The sequence below is a fragment of the Tachysurus vachellii genome, chromosome 12, assembly GCF_030014155.1.
Source record: "Tachysurus vachellii isolate PV-2020 chromosome 12, HZAU_Pvac_v1, whole genome shotgun sequence".
In the NCBI taxonomy this organism is placed as follows: domain Eukaryota; kingdom Metazoa; phylum Chordata; class Actinopteri; order Siluriformes; family Bagridae; genus Tachysurus; species Tachysurus vachellii.
Window position 1 is genome coordinate 6,470,933 of NC_083471.1, and position 15,414 is coordinate 6,486,346.

Genomic DNA, 15,414 nt, shown 5'->3' on the forward strand with positions numbered 1-15,414 from the left:
CCAATTAAATGATCCTAATTTCACGTTAAACATTATACGAAGCATTATACTTTTTATTTCCTAATGCATGTTTTTTTTCTTTTTCTTTTAGTACAGTTAACTCATTTAAATTAGCTTTTTTTTGCTTAATGTTACATATTAAAATCAAAATGTATTTTTTCTTAATGCAACCAAATAATTTGATCAGGATCTTTTATTTATTTTATTTTATTTTATTTTATTATTATTTTTAATGCAACCAAATAATTTGATCAGGATCTTTTTATTTATTTTATTTTATTTTTTTCGTTTTTTTAATGCAAACAAATAATTTTATCAGTATATTTTGATTTTATTATTATTATTATTATTATTATTATTATTATTATTATTATTATTATTATTATTATTATTATTTTATTTTTGTATTTTTTCTTTTTATAAAAAGCTGTCATTTTTAAAAATAAAAATCCAGACAAGTGTCTTTGTTCTGGAGCTGCTCTCTGGGAAAGGCGCAGTGGTGAGGGTGGGACTCGCAACCTATTCATCATTTTCTGCAATAGGGAAAGGCTTCTAATGTAAACATGAAGGACTGAGGAATGTTCCATATAGACCGCATCTCCATGTGTCCTTATAAAACCGTCTGCTCCGTCTCCTTCCCTTTCTTTCTCTTCTCTTCACGTCCCCCCTCCTCTCCCTGCATGCGCTCTGCAGGATGTATAGAAAGTGAGGGATGATCTCACTGAGCGGTTTCTGAAAAAATGATCAGGATTTCATCATCTCTCTCTTTCTCTTCGCTTTTAAGTGCTGCTGTGTGCCTCATGGGGGCAGCACGGGTCTGCGTTATCGCCCGCAGCCAAGCTCACTCTCTCCTGAAAGAGGCAGACTGCCTCAGACAAAGAGCAGGGGTAGTCAGAGAGGTAAAGGTGCAAGGAAGGAAGGAATGGAGGAAGGAAGGAAGGAAGGAAGGAAGCTCCAGGCTGAAGACAGGCTGAAGGAAGAACACAGTGGAACATGGCACAGCTGGCTCTCAAATACTGCTCGATAATGGGGGTCTGCTGTGTGTGTGTGTGTGTGTGTGTGTGTGTGTGTGTGTGTGTGTGTGTGTGTGTGTGAACCATATTCTTAAAATCTCTATATATAATGATCCCAACACCTTTTACCATGGAGGACGTTCTCATGAGGTTGTTTTTTCCTCTTCTTTCCCCCAAAACTGCAGTTTTATTTACAAAATTGTATAGTATTGTGTAGTTACAGTGTATTGTACAAGCAACAGTAACACAGAATTACAGAAGTGTGTGTGTTTTAATAAATCTCTTTGCATCTCAGGCATCAAGGCAGGATACACCCTGGACGGAGTGCCAACCCATCGCAGGGCACACATACACACACACTCTCATACACTCACGCAATCACACACTACGGACAATTTTCCAGAGATGCCAACCAACCTACCATGCATGTCTTTGGACCGGGGGAGGAAACTGGAGAACCCGGAGGAAACCCCCGAGGCACGGGGAGAACATGCAAACTCCACACACACAAGGCGGAGGCGGGAATCGAACCCGTCACCCTGGAGGTGTGAGGCGAACGTGCTAACCACTAAGCCACCGTGTCCCCCTCTTTGATTCTTATCTACTTTTAAATATAAAAATGAAGCAAAAAAGGTGTGATTTTTTTTTCACCTGGTCTCTAGAACAAGGCCAATAAAATAATCATCACACACTAGAGCAGGGGTTAGAGATATATACATTTCCTGCTGAACCCCTTAAACTTAAATGGTTCACCTTTACTTCCATTCGAGATACAAAGAAGGCTAAGTTTACTTAAAGATGTTATCTTTTGCTGCTGTTTAAAGTGACGTAACCTAAACTTGATTTGTTTTTGTGACCAGTTTTGAGGCCCCAATACCATCAGGGAGGAGTTTTTACCGATTACACTGGCGTTCTTTTCCATTAGCAGGATAAAAATGGACGTATGGGACGTTTTCATTCGGTATAAATAAACGACTGAGTCTGATCTAATGAGTCTGTCTGTGAGTCTGATCTAATGTGAGTCAGGTCTAAATTTTAGCGTCAAAGATCTGAGCTACTTTTTAGATGAACAAACACTCGGAGCATCTCAGAGAACAGAAATGGGTTTGATATCAACATTTACTTTGATACAAACATTTGTGCGGAGAAAAAAATAACCGTTTATGTTTTTCTGGAACTATTCTTTTTTTTTTTTAATATATCGCCCATAGTATTGTAGTGAAAAACAGAAATACTGATAAAACACTACAAATTCTTAAAGTCCTGAGTGTCTACTTTCATATGAGCTTCATATTAACACCACTGTGGCGTGAGACACGACAAGAGACATTCAATGATCGACATGGACGCCGCTACGTTCTTTGGCCTCTTATAAAATGTAAGATCTTAACTTTTATCCACAAATTCAGTCATAAACTTGTACTTTCCATCTCACGAAACTGCACTTGAGTAAACGAGGTATTTGCTTGTGAGTAGATCATCTGAATATTATATATTGTAATTAACAAGATAGCTCACAACCCAAAATGCGAAAGAAACTAAAAACAGACAATGATTCTTTTAGCTATTTACAAATTCACTCTAACGTTGCTGTCGTCAGTTTCATCCGTCTGACGAAGTTCCTTCTGAAGATGATGTGATGCGTACAATCCCCTGAAACCATTAACGAAGAATTAATTAGCAGGTACTTAAGAGAGGGCTTCAGGACCTCCTATTTCTCAGTGCTATCTCACACGACGGCACGACGAAGCCCTGACGATAAGCACGGCTGTGTCGAGGTGAACACTGTGTACAAGTTTACACCCAATTAGCTGGACTCCGTTGCACTCTGTGTCTTATCTTCACACCCTCTTTCTGCCTCGTCGGTGTTCGTTTGTTGCTTATAATCCTGCTGAGTTAATATTTAAGCATGATCCTGATTAGACACATTGTGCAAATGAGGCAGAAAAAAGGGCAGTGAAGGGCCATTAAGGTTTACAAGTGACTTTAAGGGCCAGACGTCATAAACACAGACATGCTGCGTCCGGGTCGCCAGAGTTAACCCTTCTCCTCATGTGTGTTGGTGAAGTCATTAACCCCCTACCACACACACACACACACACACACACACACACACACACACACACACACACACACACACACACACACACACACACACACATCCCTGTGTCTTTATAACCTATTTAGATGAACAAACACATGGAACATCTCAAAGAGCATAAATGGGTTTGATATCAACATTTACTTTGAAGATACAAACATTTGTGTGGAGAAAAAATATCAATTTTTGACAATTTCTCACCTAGTATTGTAGTGAAAAACAGAAATACTGGTGCAACACTACAAATTCTTAAAATCCTGAGTGTCTACTTTCATATGAGCTTCATATTAACACCACTGTGGAGTGAGACACGACAGAGACATTCAATGATCGACATGGACACAAACAAACAGGAACAAATTTCCTTTTTTTATGTGAACATGTGAACACATCGACTCTACATCTTCACATAAAGTGTGTATTATGGACCAGCGAAAATTACCCAGGTGCCTTGACAGTGATAAATTTCTAATTAGTGCTCACAAACCACTCTTCTGATCTTTTTTTGTGTGTGTGTGTGCACGTGTGTGTGTGTGTCAGTGTGCATCAGTACATTGTGTTCTTTTCATTTCGTGCTTTTGTTATGCACAATCATCTCCTAGCCATAATTCTTTTTGCCTTCTCTACATATTCAGCTGATTAGCATATTGCTGCCCCGTTGTGTGGCTGTTGGAATGATTGAGCTCGTAGCTTAGATGTGGTGAGATTTCGATCTAACATAAGCAAATATTAAAATAACTACGTTCTTTTTTTTATCTTTCAGATTCCATTTGTCATTATGTAATCCTTTATGGTGGGTCACGTCACCGTGTGTCACGTCACCGTGTGCCACGTCACTGTGGGTCACATCACTGTGTGTCACTTCAGTGTGTGTCACGTCACTGTGTCACATCACCGTGTGTCACGTCATTGTGGGTCACGTCACTGTGGGTCACATCACTGTGTGTCACTTCTGTGTGGATCACGTCACTGTGTCACATCACCGTGTGTCACGTCATTGTGTGTCACGTCACTGTGTGTCACGTCACTGGGTGTCACGTCACTGTGTGTCACGTCACTGTGTCACATCACCGTGTGTCACGTCATTGTGGGACACGTCACTGTGTGTCACGTCACTGGGTGTCACGTCACTGTGTGTCACGTCACTGTGGGTCACATCACTGTGTGTCACGTCACTGTGTGTCACGTCACTGTGTGTCACGTCACTGTGTGTCACGTCACTGTGTGTCACATCACTGTGGGTCACATCACTGTGTGTCACGTCACTGTGGGTCACGTCACTGTGTGTCACGCCACTGTGTGTCACATCACTGTGTGTCACATCACTGTGGGTCATTTCACTGTGGGTCACATCACTGTGGGTCACATCAGTGTGGGTCACATCACCGTGTGTCACTTAAGTGTGGGCCATGTCACTGTGGGTCACATCACTGTGTGTCACTTCAGTGTGGGTCAAGTCACTGTGTCACATCACCGTGTCACGTCACCGTGTCACGTCACCGTGTGTCACGTCACTGTGGGTCACGTCACTGTGTCACATCACTGTGTGTCACGTCACTGTGGGTCATTTCAGTGTGGGTCACGTCACTGTGTAACGTCACTGTGTCACGTCACTGTGTCACGTCACTGTGTCACGTCACTGTGTCACGTCACCGTGTGGCACGTCACTGTGTCACATCACCGTGTGTCACGTCACTGTGGGTCACTTCAGTGTGGGTCACGTCACTGTGTCACATCACTGTGTGTCACGTCACTGTGTCACATCACTGTGTGTCACGTCACTGTGTCACGTCACTGTGTGTCACGTCACTGTGTGTCACGTCACTGTGTGTCACGTCACTGTGTGTCACATCACTGTGTGTCACATCACTGTGGGTCATGTCACTGTGTGTCACGTCACTGTGTGTCACGTCACTGTGTCACATCACTGTGTGTCACGTCACTGTGTGTCACGTCACTGTGTGTCACGTCACTATGTCACATCACTGTGTGTCACGTCACTGTGTGTCACGTCACTGTGGGTCACGTCACTGTGTGTCACGTCACTGTGGGTCACGTCACTGTGTGTCACGTCACTGTGGGTCACGTCACTGTGTGTCACAGCACTGTGTGTCACGTCACTGTGTGTCACGTCACTGTGTGTCACGTCACTGTGGGTCACGTCACTGTGTGTCACGTCACTGTGGGTCACGTCACTGTGTCACGTCACTGTGGGTCACGTCACTGTGTGTCACGTCACTGTGGGTCACATCACTGTGTGTCACGTCACTGTGTGTCACGTCACTGTGTGTCACGTCACTGTGGGTCACATCACTGTGTGTCACATCACTGTGGGTCATTTCAGTGTGGGTCACGTCACTGTGTAACGTCACTGTGTCACGTCACTGTGTCACGTCACCGTGTGGCACGTCACTGTGTCACGTCACTGTGTCATGTCACCATGTGTCACGTCACTGTGTCACGTCACTACCATCTTTAAACCATCTTATTATGTTGCTGAACACCCAAATTCACCCTGAGACCATTAACACTCGTCGATTCCTAACACTTTTTGTGCTGTGAACTTAATTCTTTTAATTTGATATATATGCTTTCCACACACACACACACACACACACACACACACAAACCTTTCGGAAGTGAAAACCTCAAGCTCTTACTCATCACCTCATTATCTTAACGTATGCCATACAAACACACACACACACACACACACACACACACACACACACACACACACACACACTCTGGTTCAGATCAGAAGCCACAACTTCTCGAAAGGTACGGGTTCACATACTGGAACCATATGTGCATGTCGGCGTGTACGTCTCCTCCGTTTCCTCCTCGGATCAGAAGATCGGCTTCTCTCTGTACGTGCTTCATCAGCGGAAGAGTGTAGAGAACGTCTCAGTGCTAAATGTTGCGGTTGTGTTGAGTTTATGCTGTCAGTATTGTATATTTAGGGCAAAAGAGTTGTGGATTTGTAATCTCCTCAAAGATGCAGTTTTTTTTAGACGGAGTTAATCCAGATTCTTTTAAACAAACAGAATGAAAGCACACACTCAAACAAACACGGGTACTGTGTATGCATTCATGTGTGTGTGTGTGTGTGTGTGTGTGTGTGTGTGTGTGGCACAACGTCTGGTCTGATGATACTGGAAGTGCCGAAGTCACAGGAGATCAGTTGCATTATGGGAGTTCTATAAGTAACCCTTCGCTTTATCTAGCAGCTGTTCCTTATAGATCTGGCTCGGCTCCTGAAACACACCCCGCCTTCTCATCTCTCCCCAGGCCACGAAACTGATCTGCCACCCTGGGCCTACTGCCATTAACACACACACACACGCACACACACATACACACACACACGTACAGCACACAACCCACATTGCATTCCAAGAGACGAATGTTTAGCTTTAATCCCATAATAAGACTCTCAGCTGTCCAAAAAAAGAAAGATGACTTTCCTCTGCCGAATTCCTCTCTTCTCCTTTTGTCCCCTCTTTACTTATTTCTTGAGTTTTTCCCTTCCTTGTTCCTTCTCTCTTTTTTTTTCTTTACACTTTGTATTCGATCATATCGGAAGAGATCACTTTAGCCCGTTCGAATGACGTAGCCACTTTTTCCTTTCTTTTCTTTCTTTTCCTGTCTCCCTGCATCAGTATCAAGACCACACACACACACACACACACACACGCACTGCTGTGACTCATCAGTCCATCATTTCTCCTCCTTATATTCTGTTCATTCTCTAAACAAATGTTCTGTTTAGGAAGTTTTGTTTGCACATGTGAAGAATGATGAAGAATTATGATGCGAACCGCAGTGTGTGTTTTGTCAGGTGTGTGTGGGGTGGGGTGGGGTGGAGGAAGAGAGATAGAGAATACGTTAACACATTAACATGGTTAATTAGCAGTTTAAGTGGTTTGTAAAGTGACTGATTTCGCTCAATAAGAATCTCAGCAAACGATCAGTTTGATTTATTACATTACAGCATGTGCCATTATTTATTTGTTAGCGCTTATAAGAATGTCTCAAAGCAGCTTTACAGAAGAACAGAAACAGAATAAAAATTGTAAAGTTTAAAATTAAGTTACTATTTATTTCTAACATCTATCACTAACGATCAAGCCTGAGGTGACGATGGTGAGGAAAAACTCCCTGAGATGATATGAGGAAGAAACCTTGAGAGGAAGCAGACTCAGAAGTGAACCTCATCCTCATTTGGGTGACACTGGACAGGAAATAATGTCAATGTAAATAATGTCCTTTTCTACAACAGTTTATAGTCGAGAGATCAGCGTCATTTCTGAGTTCATTACAGACTTACAGTAACACTCATTCCGTCCTGTCGAAGTCTTCAAATGTTCACTGATGAAGACTCGAGCACAAGCTGAGCCACATAACGGCAGTTCAAAGACGGTGTGATTGTCTCCAAGAGGTTCAATCCACAGCAGTCCCAAGGGTCACGGGCTGTCCATGCAGATCTTCACCAGCAGAGTGAACCACCAAGAGACAAGACTCCAACCAGGGGTAGGGCATCAGGATGGAGAAAGAAGAAATTGTTACACCAGGAACTTAGAACACTGGGTGCTCAGGAGTCATTTGTTACATGATACAATATATACTTAATATGTGTAAGAAATGAGTGTTTAGTTAATTATAATGTCACAGTAATTTGTTTTTTTCATGTCTTACATTTTAGTCCATTTGTAGTTCTACTTAATGCTGTGGAATTCCCACAGAACCACTTCATGGTTTCTCTAGTGTAGAAATAATATATAACAATTGTCATATTCCTGCCGTGACGCCGCGATTAAACGTGACATAAACATCTCCTTACAGACAGCTTAGCTTCACAACTTCAACTGTCTTCCTTAAATGGAGTAAAGAAAATGAAACAACACCTACTGACCAATCAGATTCAAGATTCGATATAACGGGATCGACGCAGCAAATAAAGTACTGCATAATAATGAGAATATTCATTAAAAAAAGCGTAGCTTGCAGTGACATAATTGACATGATTGTCTGAATGAGGTGTGTGTGTATGTATGTGTGTGTGTGTGGTTCATTAAATCACAATGCAGATGAACAGGCAATGTTATGACACCTGAATATACGACTCAATCAGCGTGACGATCACACAACATTATTCACAACACAGCTGCTTGAGGGAAGATAACACAAACACACACACACACACACACACACACACACACACACACCACTGCTCTGCCCAAGACATCATGAATACGTTTGTTAATATACACATCCTGGTACACACATGTGGGCGAGTGTGTGTGTGTGTGTGTGTGTGTGTATATACAAGGCTGTGGTGAGAGTTCCTCTGCTTTCTTCTGCTTCTGTTTAAGCGCAGTGTCTAGAGTGTGTATGTTTCTCTGCATGCGTGTTTGTACATGTATATGTAGGCGTAGTTTCAGGATGTAGCAGTTTCTCAGAACATCAGCTGGAGGTGGTCTACTCGAATCCATCTCACTAAACCCTGTGAACAGTAATCACTGTGAACATGTTCATACACGTATGGCTCTAGAACTATAAAGATCTTCCCTGAACATATATATATCTGGTGGCCTGGGAAAACCTGTCTGATGTCCCTAGGGCTGCAATAATATGATGAAATATCTCGTTCTTCCATGTAACACACTGACAACTTGTACTAAACCGCAAGATCAGTGGCACAAGCTGTTCATAGGGTTATGATAATCTAGCAGCTGAGGTGTTGAACTACTGATCAAAAGGTTGTGAGGTCAAATTCTAGGTCCACCAAGCTGCCACCCCACCACTGGGCCCTTGAGCAAGGCCCCTAAACCTTGATAGCTCAGGTGTCTAAAATGTAAGTTGCTCTAGATAAAGGCATCTGCCAAATGCCATAATTGGAGACAATGTTCCAGACCCAAATGCAGGGATAGCAGAACAAATGGCGGAAGTTATTTAAAATAACAGAACTCCAAACACTTGGAACCATTCATTCATTCATTCATTCATTCATTCATCTTCTACCGCTTAACCGAACTACCTCGGGTCACGGGGAGCCTGTGCCTATCTCAGGCGTCATCGGGCATCAAGGCAGGATACACCCTGGACGGAGTGCCAACCCATCGCAGGGCACACACACACACACACTCTCATTCACTCACGCAATCACACACTAGGGACAATTTTCCAGAGATGCCAATCAACCTACCATGCATGTCTTTGGACCGGGGGAGGAAACCGGAGTACCTGGAGGAAAAACAAAAACACATGAAACGACAGGCATAAACAGGGGAAATAATCAGTGAAACATAAGGATAAGGATCGGGTGGAACAAACACACAGGAGAAAACAAAAATATAACCCAAAACAAAAGACAAAACCAAGAATTTGTACGGCATTCACTAAATTCCAGGGGTTTCGTTACCACGACGTAAAGTGGGCGTGGTTTCTGGTGGTCTTAGAAAAACGCCCTCTTCAAAAAAAAAACAGCATACTACGAAACACAAAACAGTCATACAGGTAGATTTACTTTAGAAAACAAATAAACAACCAGAAACTACGGTTATAGTTAGGGTTAGATGATCAAATAGGCCACGCCTACCCGATGACACAATGTCTGTTATGCTGTTCTGAAATCCCTGGAAATAAGTGGCTGCTGAATTTGTATGATACATTATGTCCTGACTTAATTAGGGGCTAGTGATGACTTAAGGCATGTGCTAATCACAATCTAATGACAGCTAATCCAAACAACGTGAGAATAGCAAACATTATCATTACTCCATAGCTTTCAGATGAGATTAAACCTGCAACACTGTTTTCTTGCCTCTCAAGAGCCACCTTTATTTGTTCTAGAGTTGGATACACGCTGGATTTAGAAACAACGAGCTAGCGTTATGTTTTCAAACACGTCTTGATGCTATATCGTTTGTTCACGCTAAAGAGCAAAGTACAAATCATGACAAAGCATCGATTGCGGAGAAAAACGCAAATCCTAAACAGCATGAAATGATTTCGGAGCTTTTTTAGAGGATACACCCTGGACGGAGTGCCAACCCATCGCAGGGCACACACACACACACTCTCATTCACTCACTAGGGACAATTTTCCAGAGATGCCAATCAACCTACCATGCATGTCTTTGGACCAGGGGAGGAAACCGGAGTACCTGGAGGAAACCACCGAGGCACGGGGAGAACATGCAAACTCCACACACACAAGGTGGAGGCGGGAATCGAACCCCAACCCTGGAGGTGTGAGGCCAACGTGCTAACCACTTAGCCACCGTGCCCCCCACTTAGAACCACTGAGGAAAAAAAGAGATGACTGAGATAACAAGAGAACAAGAAACCAGTAGCCAAAAACAGGAGACTAATCCGGGAGACAAAAGACGAGGACTCAAAAACACATGAAACGACAGGCATAAACAGGGAAAATAATCAGTGAAACATAAGGATAAGGATCAGGTGGAACAAACACACAGGAGAAAACAAAAATATAACCCAAAACAAAAGACAAAACCAAGAATTTGTACGGCATTCACTAAATTCCAGGGGTTTCGTTACCACGATGTAAAGTGGGCGTGTTTCCGGAGGTCTTGGAAAAACGCCCTCTTTCAAAAAAAAAAAAAAACAGCATACTACGAAGGACAAAACAGTCATACAGGTAGATTTACTTTAGAAAACAAATAAACAACCAGAAACTACGGTTATAGTTAGGGTTAGATTATCAAATAGGCCACGCCTACCCGATGACACAATGTCTGTTATGCTGTTCTGAAATCCCTGGAAATAAGTGGCTGCTGAATTTGTATGATACATTATGTCCTGTCTTAATTAGGGGCTAGTGATGACTTAAGGCATGTGCTAATCACAATCTAATGACAGCTAATCCAAACAACGTGAGAATAGCAAACATTATCATTACTCCATAGCTTTCAGATGAGATTAAACCTGCAACACTGTTTTCTTGCCTCTCAAGAGCCACCTTTATTTGTTCTAGAGTCGGATACACGCTGGATTTAGAAACAACGAGCTAGCGTTATGTTTTCAAACACGTCTTGATGCTATATCGTTTGTTCACGCTAAAGAGCAAAGTACAAATCATGACAAAGCATCGATTGCGGAGAAAAACGCAAATCCTAAACAGCATGAAATGATTTCGGAGCTTTTTTTAGAGGATTTCTTTAAATCTCATGCTGTACTTAGAGGTAAGGATACAGTTTAGCACAAAGTATACAGCTGCAAAAACTATATATAATATATAGAACATTTTACTGTAACAGAACATCAACTAACACCTGAGTTATTACTTACGTATCAAAAATATAAAATAATAATGAGATAAGGCGGGAAATAATCCTCACTAATCCCCAACTGAAAAAATCGACCCTTAACGATGACGTGAGTCTTGAGTATTCATGCACGAGTAAAAAACAGTACACGTTAGTACGTGTTTGTTAATGAGTGCATTAATTAAGATGCTACAAATAAACTAAACCAAACACGATCGAACTATACGACAGAATAGGAATGAAACGTGCGTCATTTCAAATGGTTTCTAATTGTTTGCGCAGTTTATATGGAACTGACGTATGTTTTATTCATATTCTTGTGTGTTAATTAACACATTCGCTAATAAACATGTACTAACATGTTCATCGTTATTCTCTCATAAATTCATAAGTGTCACTCTGGAATTAAGGTCAGTGCCTCATTAGTATGTGATTAGTCCGTGTCTCAAGATGGATAAACTTAATGTGACTCAAATGAACGTGAAGGGAAGCTTTGTTTCAGCTCAATACAATGGATTACTTTAATGTTCATCGTCCAAAACGTATAAACTTGAGTAACGTCCAAAACTGGACAATTAAAGAACTCAATTATAGAACTTCATCAGGTTATTATATTTTACAGAGCATTAGTTAGTTAGTATTAATTCAGGTTTTAGCGCATGATTATTGTGACGTTTTATCAAATTCATTGTGTTGCTGTTTATAAAGCTGCAGCTTTCTTCCTCGTCACTTTTAGCGGTAACCAGATTCAGGCTTCAGCTCACTGTTTTCAGAACCTTGATGATATTTACACAACGCTGTATTTACAATGGAGATTTTGAATGTTTTTGAAAATCTGTATGCTTGATTATTTGTAAAAATGCACACAAAGGGACTTGTATAAGAAGAGATGGTTTGATGAGAGATATTCTCTTGTGTGTGAGTTGGAATATGTTTCGAATGGAGGACTAAATCTAATCTGTGTATCTATGAATGCTAGGAAGCTGTTTTGGTGGGCGGAGCTTGGCTCGACTAGTCTTGTCTGATCGGTTTAAGGTCAGGATTTTGAGAGCTTTTGTAAATGACTTAATTAGGACTCACTAAGTCCACACACCTAATTAAAGTCCATAATGGATCTGTGATTAACCCCACAGCTAGAGAGAGAGAGAGAGAGAGAGAGAGAGATAAAGGGATTTAGATAATTAAGGTTACTGTTTGACACTGGATACGTTTAAAAACTGATTAGCATCTGTTAAACTGTCATTATGTTAAAGTAGCTTGACATGCGCTTGCGACATATCGAGATTTTAAATAAATATTCGTTGATTGTCTAGAAATTAATGTTTGTCAACATCCAGCATATATGTTTTAGTGAAGGTTGATTGCTTCAATGCCTCAGCTAGTTGGACCCTACAGACACACACAAGAGACACACATAATATGTAGTTCTGACTTTTACAACATGGCGGCAAATCATACACTCACAGGCCGCTTTAAAAGGAACACCTGCACACCACAGGGTGTGGAAAATACTGGAAGAATCTGTTACTGAGGTAAATAATATCTATCTATCTATCTATCTATCTATCTATCTATCTATCTATCTATCTATCTATCTATCTATCTATCTATCTATCGCTTTGTGTGTTCTGTATTATCTGTATCTTGAGCTTTGCTTTGGCCTCCTGAGAACCTCTCAGGTTTCATTAATAAGCAGTTAGATGGATTTCCTTGAAGATCATGACTATCTTTCTAGACCAACAAATAAAAAAAATGCCAAAAAAGCAAACATAGATAGTTATCTAAGTAAATTTATAAAAATGATTTATTTTCCAATTTCAGATAAAAAATACAGTGCTCTTTCCTATTCTCGGCTGACAGGAAAGGAAACGATGTGGTCGTCGGTTGTCATAGCGCATTTGCCTCAAAGATTAGGTTGGATTAAAAAGTGATTTTCTGAGTTATCACGGTGTTTCTATCATGGTTGGTGGTGCTATGCTGTATAAACTCTAGAGACTGGAGTGACTGAGATTTCATGAGATTTTATTTTCTTTATTCGGATGTTTGATGTGAATTTTAACTGATGCTCTTGACCTGGAGCTGAACGAGCTGTTATTTGATAAATTTTCCTCCGTGGTGTAAATAATAAATCTATAAACCATATGCTGTAGCTTTCTGGTGGAACTGCTTGACGATGCAGATCAGTCGTTATTGGAGGATCCTCACAGGGTTGGTTTCTTCTGACTGAAAATCTGAAATCTTCATGAAGTGGAACACAACCAGAGCTGGTACATCTCTAGATGCCTCAGGATCCTTACAGGGTTGGCCTCTTCTCACTAAAGGTCCGAAATCTTAATGAAGCGTAAATATATAATCTAACTATTTTTGAGAGAATCTTCAATCAATTGGTAGCATTTAAATAAATCAGATGGAGTTTTTTTTAATTTAAGAAGACAAAAACCAGACTAACATTCCAGCTCTGGATGAAAATAAAATCAGCGAGTAGCACCACAGCACTGAATTCTGAATCTGTCTATACATAGAAACACATTTGTCTTTCCTAAAATGGTACTGTATTAAAGAGACTTTTCCAATTATAACGCCTCAATATTATTTGTCACAACACAACGTACCATCCTGTAAAGCGTATCAGAGGATATTTAATGTGGACGGAGAGGAACAGGTGAACAATGGACAGTGTAGATGTAGAGAGCTAAAAGGTCATGTGATATGACCTAAAAGGCCAACAGTCAGTAACAGCTGAAGAGACGTGTGTCTGTCTGCATCTGCTCTTTACTTCCATTTCCATGCAGGTTATTGGTCATGTCCACCAAGTAGAAGAGCTATCATGAAGACTTTTTATTAGATAAAAAGCCCAAACTGAGAAAATATCGAATAAGTTTGAAGGGAAACCTTTTAATATCTTTATATCCTACACATAGCTCCTTTTTTGGAAGCTTCAAATAGACAAATGCAAATAATCCAAAATAACTTTTAGACAGGTAAGACAGGTGAGCTACCCGATGCGGTCTTCTAGAGAATTCGCCTTTGCATTCTTCGCATTCTAGATCTTCATGGACAGCCCAAGAGATGTGATAAAGAGATAAAACCACTTGGAGACAATCACACCATCTTTCAACTGTCTGCTCGTGTCAGCTTTGTGCTTGAGTCTTTATCAGTAAACATTTAAAGACTTCAACAGGAAGGAATTAGTGTTAAGTCTGTAATGAAGTCAGAAACGACGCTGACCTGTTTGTTCCTCGGGAGCTCTTGGTTACACAATTCTACTCGACTATAAACTGTTGTAGAAAAGGACATTATTTACATTGACATTATTTAATGTCTAGTGTCACCCAAATGAGGAAGAGGTTCACTTCTGAGTCTGGTTCCTCTCAAGGTTTCTTCCTCATATCATCTCAGGGAGTTTTTCCTCACCACCGTCACCTCAGGCTTGATCATTAGGGATAAATATTAGAGATAAATAGTAACTTATTATAAACTTTGCAATTTTATTCCGTTTCTATACTTCTGTAAAGCTGCTTTGACACAACATCAATTCTTAAAAGCACAATACAAATAAAGTGAAGAATCAGCAGAAATATTCAAATTTAGAATGGAAATTATAAAATATAAAATGAAATTCATGTGGATGGACAAGCCTGAGGCAGCGATGGTGAGGAAAAACTCCCTGAGATGATATGAGGAAGAAACGTTGAGAGGAACCAGATTCAAAATGGAACCTCATCTTCATCTGGGTGACACTGAAAGGTGAGATTATAAATAATCCTTCTAGAACTGAATATAATCAAGTGGTGTTGTGCAATATTAAGCGACATAAATCAGCATAAGATAAAACTGTAATTCCTTCCTGCTGAAGCCATCGAACGTTTAACAACGGAGACCTGAGCACCATGGTCGCCATGTAGTCTCCACCCATAACAGTCCGATGTGTCTCCAGGCTGTCCACAAGGAGCCAAGCGACAACCCACTCGAGCATGTTTTCATGGCACATCTTTCCTCAAGGACA